Source organism: Podarcis raffonei, chromosome 6 (genome assembly GCF_027172205.1).
Source record: "Podarcis raffonei isolate rPodRaf1 chromosome 6, rPodRaf1.pri, whole genome shotgun sequence".
NCBI classification, from domain to species: Eukaryota; Metazoa; Chordata; class Lepidosauria; order Squamata; family Lacertidae; genus Podarcis; species Podarcis raffonei.
Window position 1 is genome coordinate 71,145,054 of NC_070607.1, and position 17,657 is coordinate 71,162,710.

General features: G+C 42.1%; 1 long non-coding RNA gene across 4 annotated transcripts; it reads right to left on the reverse strand.

The window, feature by feature from the left end:
• Positions 1 to 3,250: 3,250 nt before the first annotated feature.
• LOC128416323 (uncharacterized) lies at positions 3,251 to 17,386 on the reverse strand. Of its 4 annotated transcripts, none has more exons than XR_008331186.1 (4): positions 17,144 to 17,386; positions 14,053 to 14,189; positions 11,744 to 11,827; positions 3,251 to 3,575 (listed from the first exon to the last, which is right to left on the reverse strand). It is a non-coding gene; the product is annotated as an uncharacterized LOC128416323 (long non-coding RNA). The 4 variants fall into 4 exon arrangements; XR_008331187.1 differs by having other exon boundaries at positions 14,053 to 16,165; positions 17,144 to 17,219; XR_008331185.1 differs by lacking the exon at positions 17,144 to 17,386 and having other exon boundaries at positions 11,744 to 11,824; positions 14,053 to 17,137.
• Positions 17,387 to 17,657: the final 271 nt, after the last annotated feature.

Below are 17,657 nucleotides of genomic sequence, written 5' to 3' on the forward strand. Positions count from 1 at the left end.
TATTGGCAAAAAATAATAATCATCAGAAAACTGAGACGGCTTCTCTAAATCAGAGACATCCCTGAAAAATAGGGACACTTGGAGGGTCTGGACTATGACCTGGGAGACTAGGGTTCGAATCCCCCCTCATGAAGCTCACTGGGTGACCATCTCTTAGCCTAACCTACCTCACAGGATTGTTTGTGAGGATGAAATGGGGAGGAAGAGAACAATGTAAACCACCTCGAGATCCTTGGAAGAAAAAGGGGGGGTATATAAATGTAATAAATAAAACAAATAAACAAAACTCCCTACTAGCAGAGGTTCAGCAGGAATTGTTGTCTTCTGGAAATTGTATTATTTAAATAACACTTTGCAATATATATTATTTTTAAATGACCACTATTTACTGATATTTTTACTGATTTTTATTATAATCTTGTATGTTATATGCCACCTTGCTTTACTTTGTAAAAATGCAGATTGTAACTACTTCAGTCACTATATAAATAAATAAACATCACCTTATGCTATAAATGGGGAATGATTAGAAATGCTAAGATATAGAGTGCCAGCCAGGTTAGTCTCCCTTGAGTATTAATTCACCACCAGTACTGTGCCTTAACCCTGCTTTTCTTTGGGATGGTTAATGCTTATAAAAATTACAGTAATTAATACAATATAATTACAGTATAACCAGCCTGATACTTGGGAAGTAGATAAGGAAAGAGCTCTCTTGTTGAGCACGCCAACTATGTGAGAGAGAAATTAATTCTAAGTTTGCTTAATCATTTTTGTGACAGAGAAGCACAAGTTATTTAAAACATTTCTCGCAAAAAGGAAAATACAGCTGGAGCTGGGCCCAATGTAACATGTCAATATTACAGTGTAAGGTGCTAAATGACTTAGGCCTCCTCCCACACCAACTTGCCTCTTTTAACAACTGCTGGAGAAGCTCTGCTGATGGTCCTCATGCCTAATGAGATTTCTTGGGTGAGAGTCCATGACTGGGCTCTCTCTTCAGTGGCTCCTTTGCCTTCCGAATGAACCTTCTGAAGTGCATCCAACCATGATATTGATGCCATTTTGGTCACAGGCAAAGACATACCAGGCTTTTGAGGAGGAGTGAGGTGTTCTGGATATTTGAATTTCTATTTCTGCCACTTCCTTGCTTGTAAACGAGGTCTGTGTTTTGTTGTTGTGTAAATATAAATGTCAAACTAATATATTTATTGAAATGGAAACCTAATATTTTGGGAGGTGGCAGGTGGCATCTTGATTACCAGAGGAAGGAATTTCATGCAGATTTAAAAACTAGTCTCATTAATGGGGTATGGTTGGTCTGTATTGTTTCCTTTTGAACCTACGTGGAACCTGATTTTTTTCTCTTTAAAAAAAATAAAAGAGGAGAAGCAACAAAACCTTCCTAACACTAAGTAGAAGTGTTAAGGCAACAACAAGTTGTGGGTCACTAGATTTTATGTCGGAATGTAAGGCTCTCAGTTTATCTCTAATCACTCCCCATTTGATAACACACACAAATTCACCATGTCACCACAATGTTCATGGTTTCGCTTCCCAGCTGCTGTGGGCTTCTAAACAGCAGCGAGAAAACAATGGTCAATGAATTATGAATATGCCTTGGCAGATTGGGTTTAACCCCAGAAAGATTATTACAGGGATGATGGCTTCTTGTGCATTTTAATTGGTGTCGAATGAGTTGCTTTGCTAGATTTCTCTGCCATCTTCCAGCTACGTTGGTTTTCCCTTGGTTTACCATTATAGCTGATTGCTTATACAGAGGCTACCCGGCTGTTACAGTGGAAATCTCCAAATAATTAATATTTCCCTCCCCGCTACCCTGCCAACCTTCTTGGTTATGGAGCTCAGGAAATCAAATGAAGCCAGCAGTGTTGTTATGGCATCTTAGGCAGGAGTTATGCTAAACAGCCATATCCCACAGAAAAGGAACCTCTTCACATATGCACTTTCTTCAGTCTTCACCTAAGCTGCCCATCTGGTGAAATTCTACTCATGGCACCCTATTCACGGCACACTGCATAGGGCGGTGACCCAGAGGACTCAGCTACATAGGTCAATTTATAGTGTTTAAAATGTGTTATAAACATGTGACAGCAGATGGAGCTATAGAGCAGAAACCAAAGTCAATGGCAGATTACCTTGGGAGCTTTTTTTCTATAGATTTTTTTCCATAGCGTTTTCTTTTCTGTATAGATCCAGCCAGAAACAGACATTTTCCACTGTTGCCCCTGTACTGTGGAATGCCCTTCTGTCGTATGTGAAGCAACAACCATAAGTTGCTTCAGACACCCTGTAAAGGCTTCTCTCTTTGCCCAGGTTTTTCAGACCACGTTTTATGTGTATGAATCCACGGAATCATTTTTTAAATTTATTGTTATATGTTTTTACATTGTTGTTTTATTGGTTTTTGGTTCTATTTTTGGTTTAATGCATGTCGCTTTTATATTGTACATACCATACACTGCAAAGACATTTTCAAACTATTCATTGCGAACTGACCTGTGTGGCAAACCTCAAATGATTCACTGCTTGTAGCAGTTGTTGTGCAGAAGCCATTTTGAGCAGTCTGCATGAGGCAGGTTTTTTGTGAAACCACCATACCTTTCTCACTGGTGATCTAACCTCCCTACCCCTTTGAAAACTCATCTTTCTCCTCTTTCCCCCTCTTCTTTTCTAGTTTTATTGAGATTCCCTAAACAATGCCAATGGAAATTAAGGAAAGCCTTGCAAGAGCTGAGCTTGCACGTTCAAAGTGCATTATAAAACCTCAGCTGATCTTCAAGTTAATTAAAATAAAGATGCCAAAGTTGCTGGGCAGACTGATTTCCCTGACTTTATCTCCTTTGGTAGCAGAATGAGCAAAACATGCCTACTTCGGAAGTTATAAATAGAGCAGAATAGCAATGACTTACAGCCTGCTCTACAGTGTTAAAGCATGGTGGTGTGATGCATCTTCATGTTTTTGCTTTTAGTATACATTTAGGAATATGATCCAAATGACTGCCAACATTTAAAAATCTACTCTGTAGTTTTGTTTATTGTAGTCAGATAATGGAAACAGCAGATTTGAGGATCATAAAGATGAAACTTAGGCGGCTGAAATAACAAAAGCAACAACAAAATTCTCTCTCACACGTGGTGCCTTTGGTGATGCATAGTGCCACTTAATACACAGTTCTTCCAGATGCCATAGAGAGAGCTCTGTACGTGGCTGCCAGAGTTTCCTGGCATGGAGGCTCTCCACCCATTCTCAGGTTTTCAAAAATTATGACAATTTCAGAGTTTCAAACATTATGTAAATTATTCTAATCACAGATATCTATTGTTAAACCATGCAGATATAATTCCTGTTCCTGTAAATATTTCCTTGTTTAGCTCAGATTTGTTGGATGCTTTTCATTACAATAGAAACATAAGTACTCCCCCCTCCCAACAGCTCAGCTGCTAAGCAAATAGATTTTGTTTTGGCCTCCCATGAAAGGCTCCAACTAATTCCACTTGGGTTTTGGTCATTTTCCAAATCTGCTTCCAAATTCATACTGGGTATTCAGCTCCTGGAAAGACATTAGAAGAGGCAAGGGAGTGCACTGTGTTCCTGATGCGAGATTGCTGCAAAATGCCTATTCCCTCACACCCTCCCCCAATCCCCATTTATGCCTGACCAGTGATGGCAAGTGACCATCCGGACTGGCAGTGCAGAAGGCAGGAAGGCCAAAAGTAGGTACAACCAATGAGGAGTGGACCTAGATCCAGTGACAAGCAGAGACAACTAATTCTAGTTTTGTCTCCATCCACCTGCTGAGTTCTACAAGGGCAACACAAAGCCACATCCACACCATACTGTTAGGAAATTGGGTTTGTGGGCGGGCCCGATTCACCTAAATTCCAGGATGTAGTAAAAGTTAGAATCAACTTTGCCAAACATGGAAACCCCCTGGATTTAGTTATGCTTATGAGCCAACCTAGCAGTTCGAAAGCATGTCAAGTGCAAGTAGATAAATAGGTACTGCTCCGGCAGGAAGGTAAACGGTGATTCCGTGCACTGCTCTGGTTCGCCAGAAGTGGCTTAGTCATGCTGGCCACATGACCCGGAAGCTGTACGCCAGCTCCCTCGGCCAATAAAGTGAGATGAGCGCCGCAACCCCAGAGTCGGCCACAACTGGACCTAATGGTCAGGGGACCCTTTACCTTTACCTATGAGCCAAGCCAGTTCATCCATTAGCATGGCCCATCGAGGAAACCATCAGTATGCAAGCCAGTCAATGGGGGTGAGGCTCCTTCTTTCCTGGGTGCTAGTGGGCAGAGGCAAAGGCCAGGTAAAGAGTTTCAGCACTGAATGATGTAGGCTGCGGGGAGGTCCCTGGAGTTGTTTAGCAGTGAGAAGTGGAAGGAAGGGCAGAACTCCATGGGAGCTTGGAATGGTAGGCTGGGACTAAGAGACACACAGGATGGCTTTTTGCTAGCCTTTGAATCTAATGCTGCCCTTAAGGAGAAAGCCAGACCTGCATAGGATGTGAATGCTCTACAATCCCTCCTTCTAGGTGCAGGTTGTATATATGTGTAAATAGAGCTCTATATCATAAAGACACCAAAGTCTCTGTGGTGCTTCGCTGTTCCAAAAGGAAACACAGACTCTGGCAGGTGAACCTGAAACCCCTCACATCACTTGGAAATTGGGATGGTGTGTAACAATACATGTAAAGCACTATGATACCAATTTAATCAGTCAAGGTCCCCCCACCTGAATCCTGGGAAGCATAGTTTGTTAAGAGTGCTGAGAATTGCTTTTGTTGTTGTCATTTAGTCGTGTCCGACTCTTTGTGACCCCATGGACCAGAGCACACCAGGCACTTCTGTCTTCCACTGCCTCCCGCAGTTTGGTGAAACTCATGTTGGTAGCTTCGAGAACACTGTCCAACTATCTCGTCCTCTGTCGTCCCCTTCTCCTTGTGCCCTCCATCTTTCCCAACATCAGGGTCTTTTCCAGGGAGTCTTCTCTTCTCATGAGGTGGCCAAAGTATTGGGGCCTCAGCTTCATGACCTGTCCTTCCAGTGAGCACTCAGGGCTGATTTCCTTCAGAATGGATGTGTTTGATCTTCTTGCAGTCCATGGGACTCTCAAGAGTCTCCTCCAGCACCATAATTCAAAAGCATCAATTCTTCGGCGATCAGCCTTCTTGAAAAGCATCAATTCTTCGGCAATCAGCCTTCTTGAGAATTGCTAGGAGATCCCTATTCCCCTCATGGAGCTACAGTTCCCAGAATGGTTTAACAGTCAAACCCTCTGCCCTGAGAACTCTGGGAATGGTTGCTTTGCAAACTACAAAGAATTCATTGGGGGAGGCCATGCCTGTTTAAATGGGCATCACAGTGCTTTAAATGTATGGTGCGAACGTGGCCTTAGAATAAGGAGAAAGACGCTGGCAGCAAGGGCTAAAGCAAGGCAGGTGGTAGCTGGCTGAGGACAGAATAACATGGGTGGAGCAAGGCTCCGCTCATCCTAATGGACCAGACTCCACTGTGCCTCAATATGTTGTTGCTTGTAGCATTCTCTCTCTCTCTTTTGTCAGATGTGGAAAACAATGGCACTCTTCATAACATTGAACAAAAGGAGAACAAAAGAAAAGAGGAAATGAAGGAGGGGAAATTATTGAGAATTGCACAGAAATGCCATTTTGTTTTCTTTGTGGGATCAGCATTCCTGCGTCTCAACTAATTGCACTGCCCATGAAAGCTCATTTGTAATAATTACTCAGTGATAAGGTTAGCTGAGCTACAAGGTCAGTACTCTACAAGTCTCTCCTTGTAACACAGGCAGACATTAAGGGGAAGGCAATAATTCCTTACAGCTATAAAAACAGAGTAAGGTCAAGTCACTCTCCTTGCAGTTCAGTATGGGCTGTTTGAGCCAACACTGTGTGCTCCTCCCTGCAAGATTTGCTTTATTTTCTTGTAAACATCATTCAAAAACTTTCACAGCAGTTTAGTATCAACAGTTGTGGCAGTACTTTCCCCAGAGAATCTGGAAAAGAAAGAAAACACACACACACACACACACACACACACACAGTTGGGATTGTGAGACAGAAAAGGGTTTTTCAGAGAATTGAAGATGGTATGGTGAATTTCCGGTAAAATTTTGGGGGAAATAGATTATTATTTTTTTAAAGTGTCAGAAGATAGCTGACAACAGCACCAACCAAATCTCAGGGGACAAAAAGTTCATAGTTGGGGTGTCACCATGGAAAAGGCCCTATTCTATCCTTTACCAGCTTTCCATGTGCCCCACCCATAGGTGAGACCATGAAGCCACCCTGCTAATATTAATACATGGGCATCTTAATACAGTGGTACCTCGGGACGCGAACAGGATCCGTTCCGGAGCCCTGTTCGCATCCTGAATAGAACGTAAGACGCGTCTGCGCATGCACAGGTCGTGTTTTGCCGCTTCTGTGCATGCGTGTGACGTCATTTTGAGAGTCTGCGCATGCGCGAGCGACGAAACACGGAAGTAACGTGCTCCATTACTTCTGGGTTGCCGCAGAGCGTAACTTGAAAACGCTCAACCTGAAGCACATTCAACCCGAGGTGTGACTGTACAGTGAAAGAAGTTCCTTTAGGTGTCTGGGTCAGACGTTGCTTTAAACTTGTCTTCTAGTACAAACACTGTTTTCCCTGTCATATCTGAGCAAACAAAATATGCAAGGTTTTGAATCCCTACAAAAACCTGAAGAACCTTTGTACCATGTTATCACTGCACCATTTTGCAAATTTTAAAAAAGGGCAGGGCATAACAAAAATCATTATTCGTTTCTGACTTCCGGTTGACGATGGCAACAACGAAGACTACTTGTCCTTTAGCTCCACAGTCTGATTTAATTTGTTTTTGTTGTTTTTTGAATACTTTTAAAGTCAGTTGACTCAGCTGTTAATGATAATTGCAACAGGCAAGGAGCGCATTTCTTTTACATGGACTTAAAAGCCATATATTTTAATTGGAGGACAGGCACTGGGAGAGCAGCTGTTTTGACTCCATGTTCAGCATTTAGCTGATAAGGAAAGAATAGAAGTTCATCTCGACTGAAGGAGACTCTGCAATTATATCAGTTACCACACAAGCACAGACCTGCAGTGCTTCAAATAAATCATCCAGAACTCCATTAACAAATTTAGTCCAGAAATATATACCGGACTTTTGTGAATCAGTAACTGGAGCAGCTGGAGCAAGGTAAATGGAGGTAACTGAAAAGCATTTGCAGCAAGATACAATTAATTTATCATATATGAAGTGCCCTAGTTCCTTACATGGCGACTGTGCAAGAAATGTAACATATGTAATATGTTCCTGTAATGAAAGCTTAGCCTAAATAGTTAGTTTATCTGAACTTGTTAGGAGTTGATACATAGGCTTCCAGGCAACTGCAGCTTCCTCCATATAACAAAACCTCAACAATGTGCAATAACAATTGTAGCATAATAGACTTGACCACAACAAAATGAAACTCTCACCATGGGAACTTGTACGTGACCAATTCTCTTGACACAACAAACAGCAGAGGGAATCCTTAGGAGAATCAATGCTTTGGAAAAGGAAGTTTATGGTTTGAATGCCATAATTGGTGCACTAGTTGGGTTAGTGCAGACAGGAATTCTGTCTGTAGCCCTGCAGATGGGACCTACCAGCGAAGAAACTGAAGTTGGTGGTGGTTTGGAGGGATATCAGGTAAACCTCTACAATGGCTTGAATTCCTGTTTGCAATTCAGATTCTGTTTTCATTATTCTGCTGGATTTCTTCACTGACCAGTTATGAAGAACATCTGTACAACACATCTTTCTAGAAGAATCATCATTGGAATTTGGACTTTCCCCCTCACTCACTACTTTTCAAAGTGTGTTTATGAATCCATCATTTATTGCCTTTTTCTCTCACTTGCACTGTGGCACAGGGAATGTGGAGTGTCTGCCTGTAGCCTCCTGAGTTCCATCAAAAGATGCTACATTGGGGCTTGAACAAATTAGGTGTCGGGCTGAAATCATTTCCTTGGAAGGTAGCAACTGGGTTATCAGCACACTCATCCACTATCAGTAGCCTTGGATCTGAAGGGGTTTATTCAAGAATGGAAAACTCAAGTCTATCTCCTGATCATTCATATTGGTGTAAAAGCAGGTCTCCAAGTTCCAATCTCGATGTCATTTAATTCTTTAGCTACTGAATCTGTTACTTAGCGAGCTCAGAGCTATCGCTGCCTTGATATGCCCACCTTGTTTCTCCATTACACATTTTTGCATTTATGTTTTTAAATGTTTTAAACTTGGAAATGTTTTCACTAAAAATGCACAATTTCAATATTTTTTTTGAGCCAAGAACTGTGCTGCAACATACAAAGAAGTGAAAAAGGTGGATATCCCGCCTGTGTGTTAGTCCAGGATGTATGACTCAGGTCAGTTGAAAACATAAGACATAAGAATGTAAAATGTACCTGTTGGATCAGGCCAATGGCATGCCATTCTTACAGGTGGCCAACCAGATGCCTGCAAGGTGGACATGTGATCATCATCACTCTGCCCATCTGCGATTCCCAGCACTGCTATTCAAAGGTAGAAAGCCTCTGATGGTGGAAGTACAACATAGCCTCATGGTTAGTAGACAATGATTGCCTTTGCCTCCAAATCATATTGGAGGTAATAAAGATCCAATTCCTCAAGCATCCCTAGTTGACCAACATTCTTATTTTCTAATGAATGCAAAAGCTGATATTTGCATGACCTTTAGCGATGTTAATGTTTAGTGGCACTTTCTCATGAAGATGTTCAATAGGAACGGTGCAGAAATCAATAAATGTGATTATGATCATGGCTTTGGAAACAAAGGGTCACCGATGAAAATAATGTTTGTTCAGGAACATTCTGACTTCTCAGAGAAAGCTCAGCTACAAAAAGCATTGTATGTTTTTGTTTATATTTAAATATTCAGAAACTGCACTTTCATAAAAATTGTAGCAAGGCGGTATACAACATAAAAGCATAATGTTACAATAACATCAGTAAAAAACATGGTTGGTTTTTGTTTTGTTTCTTTCATTTTAAATCGCATTCCAACGTTCTGTCTAAGCAGTACAGTTTTCAAAAGTTGTGGAAAAGAAAGCTGGGTGACTGCTGCCCAACTTCTATAGGGGAGGACTTGCACAGGGCAGAATCTACCACACTAAAGGCTCTAGTAAAGGCCACCTGAACACAGGGACATATGAGACCATCCAAAGTGCCCCTTCAGAAGATCTCAGTGAACAAGATTGAGCTATAGGAACAGGGTATACAGGGAATATGGTGAGGTGCGAAGAGAAGAGAGGAAATAGGATGCATGGTATGAAGCACAATGATAGGAACGTCACAAGTTCTTGATCACAGGAGCCTGAACCTGAAATATACTGGGCTGATGTAAAATAAAATTATGGAGCAGTTGTAAGCTCCCAGGAAGTGTGTTTATTGGTTATTGGATCACTTTCTCTGCAAGCAGAGAGGGAGCTGTTAAGTAGAATGTTTAATTGTACATTGAAATGGAAAATGGTTTTGAGACTTCAGATAGCCATGCAACCATCACTACTCCACTGTCCAACAGTAGTAGGGAATGTCAGAAGTGGGTTGGGAAATGTCTTTGATCCACATGATTCAAGGCTCTCCCATTCCCCATACAAGACCCCCCAGAGAGAAAAATGATGGCAGCCTCCAGAGCTGGCATAGTTCCTTTACCTTCCATTGAAACCAAAAGGGGGGGAGGATGTGAAAAGGACAATCAAGTACCAATAGTGTGGGGATAGAGGTGGGGGAGAGCTGTTCCACCAGATTCCGCTCTCGCAAGCAGCAAGTCCAATGTGGTTTAGGAAATGGCATTTCCTTTGCAACTGACTCTTCCCCTGCCCTCCATAGGTTCTGTAAAACCGGACACAAGTCAAAATCAAAACTGAGCAATCTGCTATTTATCTTATGCACAGTACAATAGGGCTCAGAGGATGTTAGAAGAGCAATTGGAATAAAGCAGAGAGAAAAGAAACTGACAATACTTTACTGAGGAAAACTGATTAAGAACAGCATATAACTCTAGAAGAAATAGCCAGAGGTTTTTCCTTCTTTACAGGGTTCAGGTCTACACTGGGTGTGGGGTATGGACTCCTTCAGAACCATTTTAACACCCCCCCCCAGCTCCTAGATCTCAACTGTCTTTTTCACTGACAGCTAACTCACAACTGACTAGAATCTCCATACGATCAGAGCATGCTGTCCACCCAGACTAATAGCAAAAATAGCCCCTTAAGTCATACACTGAATGGTCTCTGTTGTACTTCCAGCACTAGGAACACCACATTTGGTGGTTTTATTGTAGCTGAGCAGGTGAACAGGAAGTAAGGCATTGGAGGGGAAAGAATATAGCTAAGAGCTAAAGAGAATTATGGGAGGCAGGAGAGAGAGGAAGGAGGGAGGCATAATTCCCATCAGGAGACAATCTGACTGAAGGAACAATAACCAGAAATCCCTTCTAGAACAGCAAAGGTGCAAAATGATGCTTGAAATTATTGGCCATCCTGATGCGCAGCCCAGAATATTTTTTAAGGGGGAAAAGAATTTCTTATTTGGTGGAAAGAGGATTACAATTCTTTAACACAGCAGTTTTAAAAAATAGTTCCTGTTGGAAACTGCTCGGTGAACTGGATTAATGGAGAGAGTGCAAGGAAGGCTGTCAAGAGACCTTGAAAAATACAGCATATCACATCTGGATCTGTAATCTATCACATAGATGTCACCAGTCACAGCACACACTCACAGTGAGATTTTCAACGCAGTTTAAGATAGATGCTATAGGCAATCAATCCCTTTTTCATTTGATTTCCTGTGAAAAAGCTACACAGAATTTAAAACAGATGAAAGCTAATGGGTCTTTTATGCATTACACCCAAGTCCTATTTAATTTAACTGAAAATGAGATTCCACTTCTGCAAATGTTTGAAAGTCATAGAATTGGAGAGGTAGGTGTGATCCCCATCAAAAGATATATTGCAAGTATGGCACACTAGCAGACCAGGTGTCCTTATTTACTCCAGAATTTGGAAGTGGGGCATTGGCATAACATTTGCATGAGAGGCATGTGGGCAATCTGGGTTTGTGGCTTTGCTCCAGTGTTTTCTGCCCTTTCTAAAAACAACAGCCACCCCTTTGATGCACATTTCTCATAATATGCATATATTTTTATTCAGTTTTGCTTAATATAATGCATTTTAGTGCTTTTCTCCCATGAATACATTTATTCTTATGCACACGTTTCCCAAATGTACACCTTTGTGTGGCCATTTTGTTTTCACTGGAGAGCAGCATTGCAAAATTTAGAGAAGGGCAACATTCAAAAGACAGCTGTGCATTTCTTTCAGGGGGTGCAAATGTTCCCCCATGCCAAACCTGTGGCCCTCCATATGTTGGATTACAGTTCCCATCATCCCTCATCAGTGCCTATGCTTGCTGGAGATTATTCCTGCATTGCAGGGGGTTAGAATAGATGTCCCTCAAGGTCCCTTCCAACTCTACAATTCTATGATGGGAGTTCAGCAGCTGAAAAGCCACAAATCCTGTGTCCCTTGTTTTATATACCCTGCGCCACAGAGCCTCACTTCTCATCCTTCTCACTGCTTGTTCAGTGTTGCTGTTGCTCTGCTCTTAAATGTGCTGTGCACTTACCCCGATGATGCCAGACTTCTCGAGGTGCTGCGCAAGTGCTCTTCTCATAGTCCTTTATAACAATCGCGTATGACAGAGCAACTGCTGAAATCAACGGAGATACAGCTGAGAAGATTTTTACCCAATTCACTTTGCTGCTACCCTTTGATTATTACAAATGCAGCCTAAACAAACATTAAACATTGATGAGCGAACTGAAATGTGTCTGCATTGTTTGCTACAGCTGCTCTGGAGAGGGAAAGAAATCATTGGTTCAAAATGCCTTAGTTATGTCAATTATTGTCACGAAGGAGCGACTTGCTGCACTCATCGTTTCAGTAGCATATCCGAGATCTGTCCCACAGATCAGAGGAGATCATTTCCCCCTGAAACACCGATTTAATTCAAAACCCGACCATTTTAAACTTTGAATGATCTGTTATACTGAGCATGGCATCCCAGGACTCGTGAAGGAGGCTTGGGATACATTGTTTTCTGATCAAGTGCTTTGAATAGGAACAAGAAGAAAAAAGACTATCTGCCATGAAATGCCTGCTAATATTATATGAGTTTGCAAAAAGAAATTCTGACTCAGATGTTTGGCCTAATCATCCTTCAAGTCAAGTGAAAGGGGCAGAAGCAGCCACTGTGTGTATGAAAATCTAATAATTGCAGTAGCCCTTTTCAGGTGAAGTGCTCACACAATCTGTCAATGCATTATTAGGAAGTGGAGCTGTGCCAATTAGGCCCCTCCCCTGACATTCAATGGTTCCCTCCGTTGAAAAAAATAAATGTGTCTCTGCACAATAGAAGCTGTTGGATCTATTTGGTGCCTTGTGTTCTAATGGTTTCTTAATATTTTCCCAGGACATTTGCATCTTTTAGGACAAGGCTTACTGTTCCCCTTTCAAGGGTATCAGTGTTACTGACAGGGCAGGTTTTTATGCAATGCCACATTGTTTAATAAATCATGGATATGTTAGCATGTAAAATAGAGCAGCATGGGCCGACTTATAAATAATTAAATATTCATTTGCATAAAGATGAAGAGCATATTAAATACCAGAGGAAACGGAACGAGATAGGACTGTATGTCCTGATGAAAGCAGTGAAAGAGGGAGGTCATCACATACACAGACAGCTGCAGGGAGGCGCACAATCTCAGGTTGGGGTGGTGGTAAAATTCACTGCAAGTTTCAAAGGCCTGCTCCTGCACACATTTACGATTTCATTTTTTAATAGAACAGCTTATTTTAAGTGAGTGTTGTTGTTGCTTTCATAACCAGGGATGAAGGCATTCTTGAGAAATAATTGTAATGCAGTAGTGACAAAAGAAGACACAAATGGAAGAATTCCTAAGACAAGGATGGGGAACCTGTAGCTCTCCAGATGTTGGACTGTCATCCCTGACCATTAGGCACAATGGCTGGGGCTACTGGAGCTTGGAGTCCAATAGTATCTGGAGGGCTACAGGCTTCTGTCCCTGCTGCAGACATAGTGGCCACTTCCTTTGATCACACTGTGCCTTGACCAGCTTCCCTAGCACTGTTGTTTCCCACCCTCACTCTCCACACATACTGTTCCTCTTGAATTTAAGCAGTGGATGAAGATAACCTCTCAGATTGGTCTCTTCTTGACTAAACCCCTTTCTCCGCTGCCCTTTTTACTCAGGTCACCTTCCTCTGAGCTTTTTTTAAACCCCAGTCCACTTCTGATTAGTCTGTACCTTTTGTTTTGCTCTGTGACCTATTCCTAATCCCCAATTTACATTTAGCTTGATGTATTTATAATCCCAACCAAACTGCCAATTTATCCTTCCCTTACATAAGTTGAACTGCCTGTTGTTTATAAGTTTGAGCAGCCGACTTGGCAAAGCTGAGGACCTAAGGCTGAGGATGAACCAGGATTCTCAGACAAGGCTTCTGGGAGGTCATCAGCACAGCAGGAGCATTCAGCCTCTGAAGCAAAATCTGAGGTTGAATGGGACCTGAGCCTACATGAGCAACAGCACCTTAAACAGCAGGTGGAATCCTACTCCATAAGAAAAAATTACAGGAGTCAATAAAAGACTCCTCAGGAGTCAATGTCACCTCACAAGTAAGGTCCTTCTCATGAGGAGAGCTCTCACTGACAACAGCTGGTGGAATTCAGCTTGAACCTGGGTGTGGCTCCAGCAGCTGCAGCTCAAAAGCCTCAGTGCCAGGCTGGAAGAGCTACTGGAATAATGTTTTTCTACTAGCATTGTGCCTTGCACCTGACCTTTGTTGCCTTGAAGCAGAACTCAGGCTTCCCCTTGACTTGCCTGAGCCCTTCCTTGAATCTCTGCTTACCTGGACTGCTCATCAATTTGCTTCTTGCTTGAACCACTGTTTGCCTGAGAATGGACTTCATTCAGACTGGCCTTGGATATTGCTGCTGTCTGTGGTAGCTCTGCTGTCTGGAAGTTCCCCAGCAACTTGGGACCCAACTAGGACAGGACACAAGTTTGTGTAAAATGTCTTCCTCTAAACACGGCACAATTTCCCACCAAGGTCTGAAACCCCCACAGTTTGAAAAGAAAAAGAAAAAAAAGACTCCAGTTAAGCCTGTGCAGTTACCAAGCACACTTGAGCTCCAGGATTTAGAAATTTAGGACAGGTGAGGAAATTGGTTGTTTTTCAGTCATTGTGAAGTCATCCCATGGGAACAGCACACTGTGCCACTAATGGGAGATAACCTGTGTTAATGAGAGGCTTAATGAGGCAGTTTGCTGAGAGGTCAGCAGATTTGTCCATGACAACAGTGGAAAGAAATGAGGAAATGTACAATCACCCCAGAGATGCTGGTAATATCACCAGAGAGGCTTGAGTCTGAGGCTGCAAGTTTGAAGAGTAGCCAAAAACCAAATCTCTTAACAAAGAGATACCTTGTGGGTTTACAAGGCCACCTTTGAGTGCTTGCCTCTTAATCCTTGCCTCTTAATGAACCTTCTGTTAGTCATAAGGATTTACTATTGATAATTCATGTACACTTTTGACATTGTTTCTCATAACAGGCTTTCTGCATGCCACATTCCCTGCCTGAGTGGGACCATAATCCTGTTAGTGATATCACTGTCTGTTGCTATGGAAATGTACCTGGTGATACAAATTCAGCAAAATAAAGCCTTCTCTGCTTGATCAACAGTCAAGAAGACATATGCATGTGTATCTGTGAGTGACTGTAACTGTTGTATTATGTCTTTCACCAGAGTCGACAAAGGCGCTGTCTTTAAGTACTTGGAGTCCTGGGCATGCATTAGGGACTAAGTAACTGTGAACGTAAAGGGTATTGAGAAACCTTTACATGATAAATACATTTATTTGTCCATGTAAGCGGAAATAGAACATTGACTAAACAACATAAATGGTAGGGCTGTGCATGGGTCCCAAGATTCATCTTGTATCTATATTTCTGTTTTGGTCAGTTTTGGGGTTTGTTTGTTTTTACAACTTTCTGTGATCTCTTCAGTCTGTGTTTATTTGAGTGGCAAACCATCAGGGAATATATGCAATGAAGTTGATGCAGACCATGGAGTCACATCTAGTTCTTGGATTCAGATGGCCCTATTCAATGGCCCTATTGTGGACAGTGTAGTGCTCTGGAATCCCAGAGTTCATGGTCCAAGGCTGTGGTACTGTATATCTGGACCAAGAAATGATCTGAAATGAAATTACATGCTTATAAACACCAATATACCTCTTGAGAGTCCCATGGACTGCAAGAAGATCAAACCTATCCGTTCTTAAGGAAATCAGCCCTGAGTGCTCACTGGAAGGACAGATCATGAAGCTGAGGCTCCAATACTTTGGCCACCTCATGAGAAGAGAAGACTCCCTGGAAAAGACCCTGATGTTGGGACAGATGGAGGGCACAAGGAGAAGGGGACAACAGAGGACGAGATGGTTGGATAGTGTTCTCGAAGCTACCAGCATGAGTTTGACCAAACTGCGGGAGGCAGTGGAAGACAGAAGTGCCTGGCGTGCTCTGGGGTCACGAAGAGTTGGACACGACTAAACAACAACATATACCAATAGCGCATAGGCTGAAACCATTGAACTAGTCTGGAGAAGGTGACAGATAGCACCTGTCTCAGATGATCTGCATGTAGTCTCCATATGTTTGATTACCTAGTCAGGCATTACAGAGTGAGCAGAAGGACATTCTGTTATAGTTGAAAACACATCAATATGCAAGTCTGCTTTCAGTCACAGAAATAAAGACAGGCAAGACTGAATGCAGCAGCTCTACTGTCTAGCCTAGGCTACAAGCAGGCATACATTCTCTGTGATCAGATGATGGTAGAAGTTCGACTCCCTTATGTTACAACTTCACTGGAGCCTGATTGCTGGAATGCGGGTCACTAACCGATTTCTGAGTGGTAACATGTTTTCTTCCCCTGAATATACTGACATTTTTCATTTCCTAAAGTAAAAAAAGTTGCATTTTGAAGGAGCAGAGCAATAATTCTGGTTACACTTCTTATTACAGCTTGTTGACTGAAGCTATGAAAGGGGGGGAGGGGAATGAAATTGGTACATGACAGGCAGCTATTCCCTTCCATAATGCATTTAGGTTCAGACTGCATTTTGAACTTTGATGTGAAGGCTTTGGAATTAAAAAGCCGCCCCTGGAGAAATGCAGAATGGTCTGCAAATATGACATATTCCTGTCATCCTCCCCTCTCCCCAAACTAAGCATTGCTAAGTTTAGCTGCAACACTCCCAACAGGAATTGCTCAGCAAAATCCCAGGGCACTACTTTGAACATTTCAGGGGATGTGCTGTCTTGCACTATCAAAGGCTCATCCTTGCTGAATATACCTTTGATCATAGCTGGGAGAAAGATTTGCAACCATGTGAAACTTGACTCATTTGGGGTTTCATTATACACTTTGACCATTTTCACTAAAGCCTTTGCTAAAGTTCGCAAACTATTTCAGTTGCACCTTTGATGGGTTTCTGGCACAGAGTTTTGCAAGAAATTCACAAATTTGCCAGGAAGCTAATGGGAAATGTTTCAGAGTTCTAGGCCCATCTGACTGTGCAAAACACACCATATGCTATAGAGAAATTTAAGAATGCAGAAGTTATTTTGAAAGATCTCCCAAAAGAGAATAAGCCAATGGTCCATCCAGTCCAATTTTGTCAGCTGCAGTTCTTGGGCCTATACCTGCTTTTGCTTCAAGGGAATGGAAGATGTAAATATTTTAATGCCTTAGAAGCAAGAAGCTGGTTAGGGATGCAGCAGGACCTTTGGACTGCAAGCAAGGAAGATGTGCTAAAGAAGGAAAAGGAGGTTTAGAGAAACTGAATGTATTCTTCGTGGTTGTTTTTGTTGTGGAGGATGGGGTGATAAAAAAAATCAGTCCTCTTGTCAGATGGGGAACATCCCCTCACTCACCCACTTAAGGATATTCTACCGTTCTCAGCAGTTTATTTTCTTTCAGCAAAGTAAGCTGCTCATGTAGATGTCAAACAAAGCTTTAAAAATAAAGAAAACTGCAGCACAGTAACATACTGTCTAAGAGAAGCTAAAACAACATCATGAGGCAAGAATGACAGTTGGCCTCTCTAACTGAACTTAACTGAACTCCCGAAGGGAGGGGCCGATTCCAGAGCACAACACAAACGCCCTGCCCACCAGATGACAGACATTCTACTAACAATAATAATAATATAAAAAAAATGTCCAGTAGCACCTTATAGACCAACTAATTTTGTTCTGGTATAAGCTTTCTTAAGAAGTGTGCATGCACACGAAAGCTTATACCAGAACAAACCTAGTCTATAAGGTGCTTCTGGACTATTCTTTCTTTATTTTTTATGTCAACTGTTTCAGACCAACACAACTACCTACCTGAATCTACTAATCAAACTAGGCCCCAGTGTTTTCCTTACAGTTTTCACAGAGAAAA